Genomic DNA, 19,019 nt, shown 5'->3' with positions numbered 1-19,019 from the left:
GCAACTGCAGGCACCACTCTGCTAACTATGCAGTGATCACATTGTGATAACTGCAGTTGCAGGAACTCAGATTTCTGGGAACTTTCCTTCCATCTTTGTCCTCAAAGGGAGCTAACATAAGCGACTCTAAAGTCCGTCTTTCTAGAGCCAGGCTCCTGGATAACTCTGCTGCCAAGACTGGGATTCTCCTGGCTGGCAGGAACTTAAAGCCTCGCCCAACATAGCATTATTGAGCAGCATCGGAAACATCTCAGGTGGTAGAGGCAGGTAGATCTCTGTTAGTTTGTGACCAGTCTGGTCTTCAGAGCGGGTGAGTTCCAGGAAAGCCAGGGAAACTCTCTGTCTCAGATAAACAAAACAAAACAAACAAATGAGAGAGAGAGAGAGAGAGAGAGAGAGAGAGAGAGAGAGAGAGAGAGAGGAACATGCGCATGCGCACGCTCCTGTACACAGCAGCCCTTGTTTGAAAATACCATTCACTATGGCTGCTTCAGCCATAGCTTCTGAATACTGGGCTCAGTGGAATGTAGGGCAGTGTTTTCCAAATTTCAAGTAACAGTAATCCTTTCCATAGGTCATTTCAGTGACTCTCCTACTTATGTAAACTTAGCTCAAAATTAACCACAAAAGAAATAGGGTTGAAGAGTGAAGAAAAAGTGATGATATTAAATTCTACTTAGGAGCTGTTGCCTAGCAAAGGCTCTGAGGGAGGAGAGTCAAGCTCTGTTGTTAAATCAAAAGATTAGCAAACCTTAGGGAGGTGTAAAGATAAATAGCACAAAAATCATCCTTCCTCCTTGACCTAATCCACAGGAACAGAATTAGAAAAGATGCAACTTCTATGACTGGTAAGACACTATTCTTAGAGTCATGGTCCCATGCTACTCAAAACCAAGCCCTGTGGAGGATGCATATTCATGCACGCTGTCCAGGTGGCCACGCCCTTCACGTGTTCAAGCTGACTGAGGGTAAGGCTTTACTCTTCAGCTTCATAGCTTCCATCCTCCATACCGTCACCTCCACGGGCTCCAGTCTCCCATGTAAAATGGGCATAGCAATTGCCCCTGGGAGAGTCACTTAACCAAACCCCAATTCAAACATTATTGGAGAGAATTAATACAACCTGATCGATCATCTTGGGGTCTCTTTCTCTCAGCCACTGGGTTGAATTATGCTGTCTGGTCCAAGCAACCATATTGTTGAGATCCCATGGTTAATTTCTCCCTGTTGTGGTTAGGAAATACTATCTCATACCAAGCATCATGGGTCCCTGACTCTTACAATCTTCCTCCCCTTCCCCTATCTTTCATGACTTCCCATGAGCCTTAGGTGCAGTGGTTGTATGGCAGATGTATCAGTTAGGGTTCTCCATAGTCCCTTATTTTCTGTATTGTTTAATGAGCAGTCTCTATCTGTTGGGAAAAAAAAAACTCCCTCCCCCCTTTATTTTTTAAAAAAGAACTACACTTATCTGTAGAAACATGTCTGCCATGACATGAGTTCCCCTCTCAAGCCTATGACTTCTCTAAGCACAAGTAGTTAGGTTTATGGTACCAGGCATGAATTCATCCCTATGGAGGGAGTCTTAGTCGACTTAGACAATTGATGTTTATCCCCATGATAAAAGTACCATTATTGGACTACTGTGGATGTCTGGCTGAAACACTCATTGTGGTTCATAGGAATAAACACTATCTGTTCTAAGAAGACTGGGAGGCACCGAAGTCTCCATGCTTGCATTGTAATGGTTGTGTAGGATTCCATTAAGCCACACTACCTTAAGTTCTTTAACCTATTTCCTATTGGCAGGTTTGGTGTTGTTCACTTGTTGCTTTTATTTTGGTGTGTGTGTGTGTGTGCACATTCATGTGTGCTGACCTTTCACCTTACTCCAGAACAATGTCTGTGGCTTTATAAACATGCTAGCACCTTAAGGTCTTCCATTTTGATGTAGGAGCCCTGGGATTGCAGACACACTATGCAGCAGGTTTTATATGGATCCCAGGAGCTTGAACGTAGCTCTCCTCCATGCTTGATGGGCATAGCTATAACACCATTGTTTAAATATTATTATTTTATGTTAAAAATTTGCATTGCAACATTATTTTATTCTGGAAATTACTACAAATTACTGCAAAAATTGTTTTGACTGTTTCTATTTGTTTAGTTAGTTTGTGTCCGTGTGTTCGCATGTGTGTGTGTGTGTGTTGGCTATCAAATTGCCTACACAAAGGAGTTGATAGGCTTTAGGGCTGAAAAGCAAATGCTGGGTTTCTACCAAATAAATTGATTTTCCATTTCATTCAAGTATTATGATGAGTGGCCAGCGCTGAGCCAGAGCCTGAGCACAACTGTGAGCCAGGCTGGGCTCTCCTGCCTTCAAGAAGCACACCCTGATGCTGGGGCAAAGCTTACCAGATCTCTGGGGCAGTGGAGGGAGGGGGCTGTTTGTGTACAGCCCGCTGAAGCAACGCTGAAGTCTAGCAGAACGCCTAAGCGTATTTATTATACTGTGAGTTCTGGATCTTTACTAGGAAAAAAGTGCCCCATCCTCTGGCACAGTTGCCTTGTGATCCTCTTTCCATCTCCAGGGAGGAGCGGGAAGTGTGTGTGTTGCGGGGAGGAGGGGGTTGTATCTTCCCAGACCAACAGCAGGAGCAGGATCGGAAGCCTGGGATGGCTAGAGCCTAGTCGCAGACAGGAGGACTCCAGCGCTAGACCTCGGTCTCTCAGGTACCAAACCCGACGGGTGTCCTAGGGGGAGGGACGTCGCGCCCGCAGCGCCCGGCTCCGGAGCGCACAGCTCAAAGGCTGACCTGAGAGATCGAGGGAGCCTGGGAGATTCCAGGCGGGCTAGGGCACGGACAGTAAGTGTATTTGGAGGGATTTGGGGGCCGTAGACCCCAGGAAGCACGCAGGCGAAAGCAGGCAAGGGGCGGAGCCCCGAACCGGGCCACAGTGGCCGTCAGAGGGTCTGCTGGGAGGCAGTGGCTTGACCCAAGGCGAACAGGGAACTTTAGAGGGTAGCACGTTACTCAAAACAACTTAACTTGACATCGCAAGCCCGGCAGACTGGTACGGCATCCTGAGCTCAGCATCCATCTGGTCCTGGGGAGACAGGGCCAGCAGGTGTTCCTGTGGAAAGAGCCACGACAAGGACTCCAGGTAGGACTTGGGGACACCAGAAGTGCGGGCATAACGAACCCGAGTAGCAGAGGAGGCTTTGATGAGTTTTGGGGGCAGCGAACAGTAGCAGGTCAGACCTGTGAGCCCTGAATGCTGGGCTTCAGGTACAGCGGATCGGATGCCTACAAGGATGAATAGAGTTCACAGTAAAAAAAAAAAAAAAGGTTGTGGGGTGTGTCTTGTGCCTCCGGTTTATTTATCCCTGTGACAGTCAAAGAGAACTTTTCCCAGTGACAAGGAGAGAGGTAGCTTTCTGGCGCGGGCGCGGGAGTGTTGTGTGTGTGTGTGTGTGTGTGTGTGTCCGCGCGCGCGCGCGCGCGCGCACGCGCGCTACCCTACCAAAGTACTTGCCTCAGTGGCTCCAAATTAGGGTGTCTGGTCACCAGCCTCCATATTCCTTGGAGGTAAAAAAAAAAAAAAAAGTAAGTTGATGGAGTTATTGTTTTGATATTGTAAATTTTTGATTGACAATACACACGGTAAACTTGGAAATAACACCAGTGCATGTCTAGAGACCAGTTTCCTTTCTAACACGAGTTTACTCGTTGTGCTTTCTCTCTTCAGTTCTGAGTCTTTTATTTCCCTCCTTCCTCTCTTTCTCAGTATCCCGAGAAAGAGGCATGCTGGGGAAGAGCCCCTAACAAGTTCCCACCCGTTCTTCTCCAGGATTCCTCAGTGCAGTAAAGGGTACGGTTCACTATTGGGGGAGGTGAAGGAGGGGTGTCTCGCCAAACTCTCTGCCGCCCAGAATTCATTCCCCCTCCTATCTGGACTCCAGGATCCAGGTTCCCAAAGTGGCATGCTTGGGGTGTTCCCTCTGGAGGACCTGGAAAAGTGAGCTTTTAAATTGGCCCTGTGAACAGGGCAAGGCTTTGTGATAGGCAGAGGAAAAAGAAAACACAAAGGAAGAAATCCGGGGAGACCAGGAAACAGTGAGGGAGCAGGAGACCAACATCTTTGAGAGTAGAGGAACCCCGGGCCAGCCCTTGTCATTCAGGAGCTGACCCTGAGGAGTTTTGCTAAGGGAACACATGTGGTCTTCATGCGGATAACTCACGTCATCAACTCTTTTCCATGATCAACAAATCAAACCATGTTTGTAGGTTAAGACAGAGTAATTGGTCTTATTTTTTACCGTATGGGAGGTTCTTTAGGAGCTGTGCAAACTGTTTAAAGGAACCTCCATCTTATGCCAGCCTCCCTTGTTTTCCTCATTTTTCCTTTCTTGAACTGGATCCTGCAAAGTTCAGGCATTGGCGGCTCCCTCTTCTGCAGACTTAAGGATGACGTTGTAACTGGAGAATGGATTGGGCTGGGGGCAAGTGCAAGCCTGATGAGGGGGTAGTGTATGACTTATAAACAGAGACACAAAAATGTAAAAAACATCAGGATTCACTTAACGTGTTTGTAGAGCCTAGCTACACACCAGTTCCTGGGAACAAGATGGTAAATAAGACCTGACAAGGAACCTGCCCTCCTGGTGCTTACAGATGCTTGGGGGAGGGCAGCTGTCAGTAAAATGATTATCGACTATGTGATTGCAAGCTAAAATAAACCCTCTGAGGGAAAGACACAAAGTCCACTGTGGGTGTACATAGATGGGTCTGTGAGACTTGGGAAGGCTTTCCCAAACAGAGCTCACTGATCCTGAGGTTCTAGGGTGATCGGGATGAAGAAATCTGACTTTTGAGGTGAGGTCAGACTGTTTTGGTTAGGAATAGTATTTGGCTGCTGGTCACCAAACAGACTGGCTGCTATGAAACTTTTGTCCCTTGATGTGTGCCCACGTGCTGTTGGTGTTACCGGTGTGAGGGGAAAGAGTGTCTTGTCGTCATAGGCTGGATGTGTTGTCTGTTGGCCGTGGTTTTTCCATTGCTATATATAATTCTTGCTTTTGAATGAAATGTTCAGATTAACTTAATTCCTATGATTTCATTTTATTGTGTACCATAAAATGTACACTGCTGTATAAATGTGAATCATGCACTTTCCCATTGAGAAGGTAAATACGGAGGTAATACTTCTGCTGCTTATGTGGTGACAGTTCGGTGTTATCACTGAATAGCATCCCAGGTAAAAATAGCTGTGGCAGGTGGACTGCAAATATTGCCCCTCTATCCCTAGCTATTGCTCTCATTGGAAGGATGTGTCTCCTACACACACACACACACACACACCCTGGGAACTAATTCCTAGCCTTGTATACTAGAAGCTCCAACTCTGCCCTGAGCCACAGCTTCAGCTTGTGTATTTCAGAAGAGAGGGATATTTTAAAAGATTTAGAGTTTTAGTTAGTATAGATTTTCATAACCAGCTTTTTATTAAAGGCAAATATATTGTAACATATTAACAATTGCGGTGATGCTGTAAATGAATAAAAATCCCACAATGTAAGGTCACAGCACAGATACTCTAAAAAGCAGTGTGCTTCATGTTCGTCCAACACAGGCTTTCATTTATTAAATGTGATCTGCAGTAACATTTCTATGTGCACAGAACCACGCTAACCATTGTGGGTAAGATGGATTAGAAAGCCACAGCCCCAGCATTTAAGGAGTCCATCCCTCCTCTTAGGGACAGAACTCGTATATATAGGTGGAGGTATCACGAGCAGGGAAGAGAGTGATTAGCTCTACCAACCAAGGAGGAAGGTTCAGTTCATAAAGAGGCACCACTTGACTTGAATCTTGAAGGATGAGGTACCCCACCAGTTAAAGAAAGAAGAGAAAGATTTAAAGGGGCGAGAGGCAGGCAGGAAAACAAAACCCATTGCTAGCAAAACCTGAGGTCTGCAATAGCATGTCAATTCTAGGATTTGTCGGTGGTTCTAAACGAGGTAGAGAGAATAAAGGGGTGCTTCCATAGGGATTTACATGAGTCCATTTAAAGATATCAAAACCACCCTGGTTATGATGACTGTATCCCAAACTATGGGGGCTGTGGCAGTGGCACTGAAAACAATCAATATTCAAATGCTTCTTCCATGCAGACCGAGGCACAGTCCTCAGTACTCATTGCGAGTGAGAGCGGAGGGAGAAGGGGACAGAGAGGATGACCCCACTGTGCCGTGCCATCCAAGTCATCTTGCCTTAAACAAAGGGAATGTAGACATCAGGCAGGACTGGGAAACAGGAATCTAGGCAGTGCTTATATCAGAGAACTCCTTGACTGAGCCCCCCAAAGCTGCCTTTCTAACTTAGAAGACCTGGAAACCTCTGTGCCCATGTGTAATATGGTATCGAGGGGCTAGAGGGATGGATGGCTCTGTAGTTGGGAACACTTGCTGCTCTTGCAGAGGAACAGGTTGCATTTCTAGCATCTACACGGAGGCTCACAACTGCCTGTAACTCTACTTCCAGGGTACCCAGGGCTCTCTTCTAGCCCCTGAGGCACCAGGCATGCACATGATACACACATAGGCACTCGTACATATACATAAGATGAAAGTGAATCTTAAATAAAATAAGATCGAGAAGGCCTACTGATCCCCAATAAATAGAATCTCCTCCCCTCCCTGACCCCTGGCTTTAGCTCAAGTGCGTGAACATTTGAGTTCACCTACTGCTCATTGTCATGAATCATATATAACCATCAGTCATGCCTGGACTGTTCCCACACTTACACACCAATCTGACTGCCTTTTCTTCTCCCCTTATGTCTTCTTTTCTTATTTTTTTATTTTAATAAGACAGGGTCTCTCTACATAGCTCTGATTATCTTGGAATTCACTATATAGGCCAGGCTGGCCTCAGACTCCTAGAGGTGTGCCTACCTCTGCTTCCTGAGTGTTGGGGTTAAAGGTGTGCTCCACAACATGCAGCCCCCTTTTTTTCTTAAGTGACTCCACAGTCTAACAAGCACTGACTGAGATACTCATATGAGCTTGCTAAAATCAGTGAGAAGCTGGGGGTGGTGCTCACATCTGTAATCCCAGCACTTGGGAAGCTGCAACAAAAGGATTGTCACTTGTCAGAAGCCAGCCTGGGCTTCAGTGAAAGACAATAGGTAGGTAGGTAGGTAGGTAGGTAGGTAGGTAGGTAGGTAGGTAGGTAGATAGATAGATAGATAGATAGATAGATAGATAGATAGATAGATGGATGGATAGATAGATGATAGATTGATGGATGGATAGATGAGTGATAGATGGATGGGTGGATGGATAGGTGATAGGTAGATAGGTAGATAGATAGATAGATAGATAGATAGATAGATAGATAGATAGATAGATGATAGATGATAGATGATAGATGATAGATAGATAGATAGATAGATAGATAGATAGATAGATAGATAGATAGATAGATAGATAGATAGATAGACAGATAGAGCTGTTGAATTGAGTTGTTACTGTTTGAGCCACAGAAATGAGAAAACATTGTAATCAGGCAGAGCCGACTGAGGGAGGAGGTTAAATGGAAATAAGAAAAAAGCTATGGATGGTCTAGGATAAAAGTAGACTTTCCAGGCTGGAGGTGGGGCTCAGTAGTAGAGTTCTTGCTTATCATGTATGGGATGCTGGGTTCCACTTCCAGTGTAGCACCACTCTCCACAAAATCTATTTTATCGGGTGTAGTGGATCATGAGTTCAATGCCTGGACTGTGCAATGATGTGCTTTTAACTTGGTAAAATATTAACCTAACTGGCGCTGTTTGTACTGGTGACATCCCTTTGGTATCTGAAATGCCACGATAATGTTGTCTCCAAGACTAGATATATGATTTTATAAATTCTTAAAAATATGTACTTTGGTGTGTGTGGGGGAGGGAGAGATTGGTCATATGTGTGTCACAGCACATCTTTCTGAGGTTCAATGTCAACTTCTACATAGCTAAGGCAGAGTCCATTTCAGCTACTTCTCTGCATCGTCCTTCAGTTCAGCTGGTCAGCTAACTTAAGGAAACTCCCTTGCTTGTGCTTCTGACTTCCATCTTGCTATAAAAATGCTGGGATGAGGGAAGTACTGCAGCATTCAGCTTCTGAAGTGCATTCTGGGATGGAAGTTGGGCCCTCAGCTTTATGCGGTAGGGCTTTCACCATGAGGCCCTCTTCTTGGCCCTGGGACTGTAGTAAGCTATACACCTAGAAAGGGTTCAATGCACCCCTATGGCTAAGTGCTTACCTGGCCCTTCCCCTGAACCACATTCTGGCCTTTCATTCATGACTTTCCTTTCATTGAAAAAGCAGGAAGAGTGAAGATTTCTGAAGTTAAATAACCTGCATTAATTTTCCCTTATGTGTCTCAAATCTACAATTAATGCCCCCCACACATACACTCCCACCTCAGGGAACCTGGGTGGAAACCTGTTTTCTTCCAGTGCTTCTCAGGGATGACGGAAGCAAAGGTAATCCGATGCCTGCAGCGAGGAGACTAATTTTAGCTACTCTTCTGTCAACACATCTTTCACACACTAAGCAAAATCGCCACCAAAGAGGAAAATAAAGTCATTTGACTTCTTACTTCCATGTTGCCTGCCTGCCGGTAACGCTCGTCGTGACCCATGTTCCCTGGTGCTTTTTGTGTTTCTCACACAAAAAGAAAAAGCACTCAGGTGCAAGGAGACTGTAGTGCCCCACCCCCATCTCAGTGACTTATTGGCCCTTAGGAAAGTGTCCAGGTTTTCCTCTTCTTACGGCAATCTGGTGGTTGGGAGGATTTTGACTCGTCACATGGTCCTCCCTAATGTTCTGTAACATAAGTTCTTAGCTCAGTTCATCTTTTCTGGGTCTTCCAAGCAGAAACTCACTGCTCTGGAAAAGCAAGGGCAGGGTAAGGAATTTCTGTTCCGTGGTGCAGTGCCACAGCATTAGACCCCCAACCCCAACCCCGAGTCCACGTGATTGAGAACTCCTTCCCATCAGTATCTGAGATTGGGGCTGCCTATGCCCCAAACCGCTGCCCTGGAAGCCCTTTGGTGCTTTTTGTGGATGAGAGAAAAAGTGGTGACAAGAAGACCAGGTGGCTTCCTTCTATAATCCTAAGAGTCACCCATATTCCAACCCACGTTCTGTTCCCTGCAACCAGTCAGTTTTCACCGTCCTCTTTTATAAGGCAGTGTCCTCCGGCAGGTAAAAAACCTGGACTCTGGACGGAGACTGCCGGGGCCCCACAGTACTTGTGTCTCTCTGTGCCCAATTTTCTTCCCTCTGAACCAAGTCTGTTAGTTTTCACCCAGGACGTTGTTTCTCATGATTCTCACTCAGCACTGAAGCTCTAGGAGCCCACATAGTGTCTGGAACCTTGGCGGAGCCAGAGGAGTCAGTTAACCAGAGAGCAAGTGAACGTCTGACTTGCCAATGATTGCATCTCAGTAGGTAGACTTTTATGTTGAGATGTCAGGACGGTGACAAACAGGATTCTGTCAACTCACTGAGCAGCAGAGCAGCAGTGTCCCGGAAGACTGACAAAACGATACCATCATCTATCATCATTTTACATACTAGGACACCGGGGCTCTGGAAGGTAGGATAGCTTGCCAAAACCTGGCTGAGGGGGCTGACTCCATGCCATCCTAAGTGTCTGTCTCCTCACACCTGGTTGCCTCTTCATCTTATACAAATTTGGTGGAGTAGAATATTCATTCAAGAAGGGTGTTTCTGTAGCGTTGAGGACATACGCTTCTTGATGTAAATATACTCAAGTTGCTGATCCAGATTAAAAATAGAATTTGATTGTTTGGAAAGTTACTACCTAATGGAGAGAAGAGCAGCAGACACTGTATAAAGATGACGAAGCTCCCAGAATGAAAGTAATAGAATTTTGAAGGGAACTATTAATGTATTCTATTACATAAATATTTTAGCTACTTACAAATAATAAGTTGTATATTTTTTAAAGAAAAATAAGATTAAACTTTTGTAATGTGTGACCTGAGGATACATACAGCTCAGTTGACAGAAGGCTTGCCTCCCATGCACAAATCCCTGGGTTTGATCCCCAGTACCCCATAAGCCAGACATGCTAAGGCACACTTACAACCCCATGCCTCTGAGAGAGAGATAGGAAGATCAAAAGTTCAGGAGTATCCTTGACTACATCACAAGTTCAAGACCAGCCTGTGGTGTGAGACTGTCTCAAAAACAATTAATGGGTAAGGAATATATAGAATTTAACAAAGAACATTTAAGAACATGATTTTTCAAAGGTAAACAAAGGACATAACAGTTTTCAGAGGGAGAAACACTGGGTGGCAGAATATTAAAAAATATGTTAACTAAGAAGGGAAACAGGAAAGGGTAGAGAGTAATCAGAATAAGCTATATTCATGCATAAAATATAGAAGTATAAAAGTAATTAATTTTAAAAGTCCAGTAAATAAAACTAATAAAAATGTTAAGATCTACTGTTACATATTATTACGCCAATAAAATATAAATTTGGAAGTATTTTTAGGTGAATTAATTTTATTTGGATGAAAATAGTAAATATTCTTAACAATTGATTTTATTTTACGTGTATGGGTGCTTTGCCTGCACCACATGCATGCAGTACCCTCTGAAGCCAGAAGAGGGCACCTGATCCTCTGGAACTGAAGCTGCCATCAGTTGTATGCCATTGTGTGGGTGCTGGGAACTTAACCTGGGGTTCCCCCTGGAAGAGCAGCAAGTGCCCTTAACAGCTGAGCCATCCCTCCGGCCCCAGAAATAAGCAAACATTTTTAAGCGAAGATAGGAGTCAGCTTATCAAGTAAACTAAGATGAAAGACAATGCTGATCAAATGGGACAGACTAACCTCAGAACAGACTGTCTAGAAAGCACCTCCTTGGAAATTCTCTTAGTCTCACCCCAAAGGCTCAGTTCAGGGCTCTCTCAAGGAAGAAGAACAGAGATATAAGAGTGAAGGGAGGTAGAGGGACCACTGTGGACTGCTGACTTCTCGTTAGGCATGCTGCAGCTGTGATTTTCTGCACGTAGCAAAGCTCTGACAAATGAAGGAGGCAGGGGATCATGCGGTCCAAGCTCTCCCTGAGGGTTTGAAAAGGGACATGGTTGAGAGACATGTCTTTAAGTGCTATAGGCACTGGTAAAGTACCCACGCTCCTGGAAGCAGTCCTAATGAAACCCACTGAATAATGAGAAAATTAAAAAAAAAGAAAGATGCAAAAGTAGGAGAAGGATGGGTGTGTAGAGTTGTTCGCTCAGTGGTTAAGAACACCGGCTGCTCTTACAGAGGGCCTGGGTTCGGTTCCCAGCACCTGCTTGGTAATTCACCACTGTCTGTAATACCAGTTCCAGATGATCTGATCCCTTCTTCTGGCCTGCATGGCATTGATGCATGCAGTGCCCAGACACACATGCAGGTAAACTTCCTCTCATACACATAAGATACACATTGTTTTTTAAAAATTATACATATAATACATATTATATATACATATATATTATATATACATATACACATATATATACATATATACATATGAAAGACAGTAGAATGTGGCCAGTTGGACAGGAGATCAGCAACAGTGAGAGGGTACCAAAAAAGGAATAAGGAATGTAATTAAAATACATGATGCACATATATGGAAATATAATGAAATCCACCATATGTAATCAAGATATAGTAACAAAAATCTCAAAAATATTCATCACTTTTAACCAAGGCTTTATTTCTGAGACTCTACTGTAGAGAAATCATCAGAATTTTCCTTAGTCTCATGCCCAGAGGTTCTCTCCACAGGATGTTATGTGAAAGGGAAACACTGCAGGTGACCTGTGCTCTCAGAGTTGATGCGACGACTGACTGTGTTATAGTGGGTTGCAAAAGAACATTAACTAGCAACTAAAGTCATGGATTCCGGTGTCAGCCTCTGACTCACATTAGCCTGTAACCAGAGCGATCTCTCTATGCAGACTTCACTTTCCTTATAACCTGGGCATGCCAAGCATATTCTTTATGTGGGATTGCTATGTAAGTTTAATGGGTCAGCGTAAGTCTACAACTTAAAATTCTAAAAGCTCTAAAAATGTAAAGAATGTTTTGCAACTTAGCCCCCAAATAGATGGGACTTGCACAATTGCCCTGTGGCTAGACTCAGAGTCTGGAATCAACTGTGATTATGTTTCGTGCTGTTGCATGGAGACCCCCCAAAGCTTCTTTCGTAAATTGATAACTTTTCTCGTACAGGTGTGAAAATGGATTTTGCACTCACAGATGAGTGGAGAGTACCTATTTGGGATTAATCTCTTTACCAAGAAACTTTCTAAATCCTCTCTCCCAGTGCTTTCTAATTTTAAGGTGACATGGTCCGGTTATTCTAACAAGTAGATTACTGATTTCCACCCCTAGAAATGTTGATTGAGGCAGCCTGGGGTGGGGCCAAATGTCTGTTGTCCCTACGGCTCACAGGAGAAGCTGGTGATGCTGGTCCATGGGCCACCCACTCACAATCCTGCTCCGTCTCATCCTTTAGTGGCTCTAATACTGTCCCTTGTTTATTTCAACATTTTCATCCCTGAAATTTTTAATTTTTCAGGGTTCTCATTTCCTGTCGTCCAATTTCTAGCCAGTGCCTTTAGAGCTATAAGAGCTATAATTAACACCTGGGCTCCGGGCATTTATTACATATTAGGTACCTTTTTAAAAAGTTTATTTTGCTCATCCCTTCAACTGCCTTGAAGGGGAGGAGTTACGATAAGAGATTTGGATTCTGGCGCATCCCATGTGCAGGTGACATCAGACACACGTCCTTCTGGCCCCAGAGCCCAAACTCCTTATCTTCTGTCCTTCCTGTTTAAGTGGTGGCAGTGTCTCCACATCTGCACTCTGCAAGCCTTCCCAGCCTGGCTCCTCCCCTCCTGCCTCATTCACACTCTGGAACCTCTGCTCACTACACCGTTTGTCCAGAGGCGTCACAACCCACCTTCAACCAGGAAGCTGTCCGAGCAACACCTGCTCATCCCGCGCGCGCTCCAGCTGCGCTGTTTTTCCTACAAGGCAATTCATCACGTTTGTGTTTTTCAGGATGAGGGACTCTGTTTTCATAATTGGATTAGAGCTGCTCCAAGGCAGGGCTCATCTCCAGCATCTGCAGGTCTCCTTGGAGGAGCCATGGTGGAGTTTCTCCATTTTCCCTTCACTCTCAGCCCTCACTTCCTCTTCTCCCTTTCCTCCCATCTACCCCCATCTTGGTGCAATCAAGACACAGGAAAGAAGGACCAGGTTTCTCCTTGATGAGCCCCTCCTTGTGTTCAGCCATGTTTTGTTTCTTGGTATGTGCCCTGTTGTTCCGCAGTGTCATGGGGAGAACTCTTCCTTTCGATCCCCAGAACGTAACCATCTTACACAGGAAGTGTATAACGCAGCACCCTTCCTTCTGGATACGGCGTCTTTGGAACTCCATCTTGGTCATTCTCACAGTCTTTTGCAACAGCAATTCCACCGCCTTGCAGATTCTCTTTGCCACTGCCCTAGCAGGCAGAGCTTGGGAAATAATAATTTATGCTGAAAATATTTGCACAAAGCTAAGCTGTGGTGTGTCCTTGCCTCACTGGTTAGATCAAAATCCTTTTCATGATCTAACCGGTCCTCTCTACCTCCTCCCGCTAGCTAGCATGATCTGGCCCAGCAGGTCTCATCTTTTCCTCTCGAGTAGTAGCTATTTTTCCATGCTCTTAATTACACATTTTAAAGCAGTCATGATAGTATACAATCAAGTAAGTGCTTGCAGCCAGCCTGGGCTATGATGAAAGTAAGCTCTGACCAGCCGAGGATACACATCAAGAGCTTGTAACAATAAACAGTGAGAGAGAGAGGGGGGGGGGGAGGGAGAACATAGCTAGTGTAGGTCTTTGTACACTGTTCCTATTCACCTGGCCTCCCATTTTACCCCCATGAGGTTCCCACAACCAACCAAGCTCATATCTAGACACCGAGTGCCAGTCCCTCTGTGTCCTTAGGGCCCTTCTGTTTTCCTAATAAAGGCTTGCATAGTTTTGCCCTGTTGTCCCTGTGCTCTGTCACTTCCTAACCACCTCATGTCCTTGACTCAGGATCTCCACTTACACGCCACCTCTGGCGAGATCTTTGGGAAGTATCCCCTCCTCCACTTTCTCTGGCTTTACCTTCTCTCTTCACTTTGAGTGCATCTCTGATTGCTTCCTTCACAGATCTCGCTTCTGCCATTTCTGAATCTAAAAGTCCACTTCTGTGCCCCCTCTCTGACCATTTCCTCTGTGACTGCTTCTCTCAGCAAGCTTTTGTCCAGTCGTTCAAGCCTTTGATTCATACTTCCCTAAAGTCTTTTTTCCCCCTGTTCTCTTTATAACAAGCCTCACCACTCAGCCCCCTGGGGAGATGGCTGAGCAGTTGGGAGTACTTGCTCTTCTTGCAGAGGACCTGAGTTGGGTTCCCAGCACTCACCCTGGGTGGTTCACAGTTGCTTTAGACTCCAGCTTTAGAGGAACCAAGTCCTTTGACATTTGAGGGCACCTGTATTTTCCTAGCATAGATGCACACACCATGATTTTTAAAATAATTTAAAACTCAAGTAGTTAAGTTGTGTACACTTACACACAGAAAGGAACACGCAACGCACAGGCCTGTCAAGATTTCTTATTAGAAATTAGATAACTTATAGCTGAATTGGGAGGGGAACTGGAACACTAACCATGTTGATTCTAATGGTTCCTCAACCCAGGGGATCGCTCCATTTATTTAGACTTCTGTCCTATCTGTCCATACTTTCTGAATTTTTCTCCATTAAGTTCTTACATTTCTTTCATTTCTCTCATACCTTGGGATATTTACTTTTGTTACTATTACAAACAGTATCTTTTTGAATAATATATTTTTGTTACTGATGATTAATAAAAATTTAGGTGATTTTTTAAAAAATATACTATATACCTGACAACTTGGCTGAATTCTCTTATTAATTCTACTTACCTAATTCTAAGACTATTTCCTGTACTTATAATAATGATCACTTCTTTCCTACATGGCACTTCTGAGATCATTGGTCTACGACTAAACTGACTAAAACCTCGGAGGGCAAATACTAAAGAGCCTCGAGTGCGCTGAGGTGTACTGCTCTTGCTCCTGATTTTAAAGGAGGAGGTTTTGAAAGTTCAACATTGTTTAGCATAGACACTCCATAGACATTAAGATAGCCTATTAGGCTCCCAGCTTGCAAAGGTACTACCATGAGTGGATTTAAAATGTTGTCAAAATGAGTTTCTGCCCTGGCAGCTGGTGTCCTAGACAACAGAAAGGCCGCAAACACATACAGAGTCCATTCTCTCTGCTCCTCTGCCTCTAGTGCTGAAGGAGAGGAAACTGGGAGCATGCCTTTCTCATGCTTGATTGGAAAGAGGGAACCTCAAATTAACCTTGGGAAAGAGGGATGGCCTCAGGTATGTGCTCTGAACTGACTAGGTTAAAATAGCGGAGAGAAAGGGTTTTCTGTGTGGGCTGACCTCAGTCACTAGAGTTTGGCATTGTGGTTTGGAATCCATTAATATTCTCAGAAAATGCATTTTTTTCTCAGAAACTCTCAGTGCAGGACCTGGTAGTTCTCGGTAGCTCCAAACCACCTCTTAATGATGCAGTAGTTCAGTTTAGGGGGTTGTCAAAGTCTGTGTTGTCGAGCCTTGCCCTAGAGTTTATGGTTCAGAAAGTCTGAAGAAAACTGTTATTTCTAGAGAATTCCAGGCCCAGATAGTTTAATAGTTAAATCACTGGCAGCTCTTCTACAAGACCCAGGTTCAGTTCCCAGCACCCATGTGGGGTGGCTCCCGACTGTCTGTAACTCCAGTTCTAAAGGATCCAAGCCCTCCTCTGGACTCGGCAGACACTGAGTGCACATGGTGCACAGACATACACCCAAATAAATACATAAATAAATAAATAAATAAATAAATTTAAAGATAAATTCCAGGTGATTCCCATGCTGTGAAGCCTTGATGTCACCCTTTGAAAGACATTGTCCAGTTGCTATCTCCGTAGAGAATCACTGTGGTGTACAGTTCAGAGTCAAGGAACCAAAATGATTCCAGTGACTGAGAAAGAAGGGGAGTTACACAGAGTGACCATAAGTCCCACCCTCCCAGGATGACAGGTGACTATCTAGCATGGTAGAGGAAAGAGGGGGGAGCCGAGAAACCCCAGGAGAAGAAGGTAGGATAATGGAAGATACACATGAGAAAATATAAATGCAATCAGAGAGAAACCAAAGGCATCAGGAGAGCGGACTATGCAGTCTACATTCCACCACGGTCTGCAAGAGAAGAATGCCAGGGAGGCCTGTGTGACCCCTGGGAAGGGGAGGGTGGGATGAAGCAATCCTGTGAGGACTCCTCCCACACAGAGATGGTCTTCTTTTAAGAAAGACACTAAGGGCTGGACATGCCAGAAACCCATACTCCAGAAAGCAAAAGACAAGTTCCTCCTTAAGTGGATCGACTAGATTTGTTCTTAAAGAAAGGTTCTGTGAGCTAGAGAGTTATACTGCCTGGTTTCGTGTGACACAAGCTGGAGTTATCACAGAGAAAGGAGCCTCCCTTGAGGAAATGGCTCCATGAGATTCAGCTGGAAGGCATTTTCTCAATTAGCGAACAAGGGTGGGAGGGCAGGGCCCATTGTCGGTGGTGCCATCCCTGGGCTGATAGTCTTGGGTTCTATAAGAAAGCAAGCTGAGCAAGCCTGTTAAGTAACACCCCTCCATGGCCTCTGCCTCAACTGCTTCCTGACCTGCTTGAGTTCCAGTCAATAAAGAGTTCTTGGAGCTGCAGCTTCTTCTCCGGGATAGGTGAATCCATACTTTCTCTAGGCAGTTGCCTCCAGCCCCCATCACACCAGATCATCCAGCCCCTTTGTGAACATGACGACACCCCCACGGGTATCTCCACTATTGCCTGCTCCTAATGATTGTCCTAGGAATTTCTCTCATGCTGTAACTGAAGACTGGTGCATTAATGGACATTTAAAACAATGCTTTTGAGAATTTGATTCAGGGCTCCTGTATTTATATCACTCCCCTTTTCCCCACTTCAACTCCTCCCGTGATCCCAACTCCCTTTCAAATTCATGACCTCTCCTTCTATAATTATTGCTGTTGCATGTGTACATATACATATGGGCACCACAACAGAATCTATCATCCTGAAAGTTCTGCCTTTTGTTTCTGTTGCTGTTTTTGAGACAGGGTCTTACTATGCAGACCCATATAGCCCAAACTGGCCTCAAATTCTTAATCCTTCTGAGCCCTCCTGCTGGCTAGCCATGATTCCAGGCCTGCATCACCACGGCCGGCTTCCAGTGGGCAACACTGTCTACACTCACCTGGAAAAGAATCAAAGCCTCCTCCAGCATTCTGAAGCTTCCAGGGATGCCCCAACACAGCTTGTTTCTCCAGGCAAATGGCCAGGTTGGCTCTACAATGGAGCCCTTCTGCTGACTTCATTTCTGAGCTTTCACTGTCCTGTTTGTCTGGAAGACAATACCCCACATGCAATCTGGGCCAAGTCTGACCATTCTGTAGATCGTGGTCTTCCTAGACTTTTGGAATAGCATCATCTGTGGTCCCCTGACCCAGTGGCTCACATATCACCTATAAGCAATCCAGGCCTTACTATCTATTTGCTTGCAGTTTAGCTACAGTTGATTAAACATGTGTTTGGAATGCTGAAATAAGAACTCATTTCCATCAGATATTATTGTGATCACAGCATGAAGGAGTGATGGGTGACCTGGGGTAACTGCTCAGATTCAGGCTGGCTCTACCCTAGGGTTAGTTCTAAGAAGTAAAGTCCTTCTTGCTTCTTCCCTGTGGTAATTTGTCCTGACCAGGGCTGGCCTATTTCTGAAACTCCTATCAATGCCTTGTTCCACACCATTAGCTCAACACTTGATCCTGAGGCCTGTTTTCTTGGAAAGGGCTGGTGATTTTTGTTGTTTTATCCTGCTTTCCCGGTCCTTCATTTTGCTCCATGTGCCAAATTCTAATGCTTTGTCCGTTGAGATTTCATTCTACTTTATGACTCTGTTTCCCGCATCCATTTAAAGACTTGTTAATGGAGACTGTTAATTTATCATTAAAGCCTCTTATCTGTGATAGCTTCTAACAGCAATAATAAAAGGTTTTCAGAACAAGCACACAGATTAGCTAGCTAGCAAATAAATAGATAGACATCATATACATATTCATAGACATGACACATACACATATACAAACATATATTTGAATGGCTCAGGGTTTAGACAAGAGGATAAAGACAAACAGAATCACAGTCTCTTCTAATGCAAATGTTAGCAAGGCTCAGGGAGCTGGTGGGAGGTGTGGTGGATGCAGAGGACAGATCACTGGAAGTCATATAACATCGTAAATTGAATAGAACCAAGTTCCAACTCTGACCCCAGGGGAAAGTATGACTGCCATAGAGATGGATTCTGTTACCGCTCACTTTATACTCAGCATATACAGAAACTCTAATGACTAGAACTTAGTTAAATAAATCTTGAGTTTCTGCAGAGAAGACCATAGGATAAAGCTACTAAGAATAGTTTGTGTCCTCTGACTGGACAGGTGGCAGTGCTGTAGTGGAGCAAATTCCTGTTCTAAAGCTAACAGAGCACGGTATTGTTTTTCATTGACTGGACTAAGGGTCACACAAAGCCCATGATAAATGACTTGCTTTCTCTGGTCATTCATTAACTTTGAGGGTGTGAAATGGCTCACCGAGAGACTAGCCCAAGCCACACACTCGACAGCTAGAATTTTCTGGACTGGAACTTAAAGGGATGGAAGAAAAGTAGCAGGCTTAAGCTATAGCTAGAGTTTTCTGGATTGGTATGTGGGAGAATAGGTTTGTCTTTGATGCTATTAAAATCATGTC

The 19,019-nt window shown here is 44.6% G+C and overlaps 1 protein-coding gene across 2 annotated transcripts in view; it reads left to right on the top strand.

Annotated features, from left to right (window-relative positions):
- The first annotated feature begins 2,645 nt into the window (after positions 1 to 2,645).
- The window catches only part of Casr (calcium sensing receptor), a 75,069-nt gene continuing 58,695 nt past the window's right edge, over positions 2,646 to 19,019 (top strand). The window contains exon 1 of one of the 2 annotated variants that reach the window (XM_021185270.2): positions 2,646 to 2,733. The gene's annotated coding sequence lies outside the window, so the exon portion shown is untranslated. Of the gene's footprint in view, positions 2,734 to 2,760; positions 3,166 to 19,019 lie in introns of those variants that run through there. The other variant, XM_029470777.2, reaches the window with a different exon arrangement.

Source organism: Mus caroli, unplaced genomic scaffold (assembly GCF_978045245.1).
Source record: "Mus caroli unplaced genomic scaffold, Mus_caroli_1 scaffold_17, whole genome shotgun sequence".
NCBI classification, from domain to species: Eukaryota; Metazoa; Chordata; class Mammalia; order Rodentia; family Muridae; genus Mus; species Mus caroli.
This window is presented reverse-complemented; position numbering and strand designations above follow the sequence as displayed.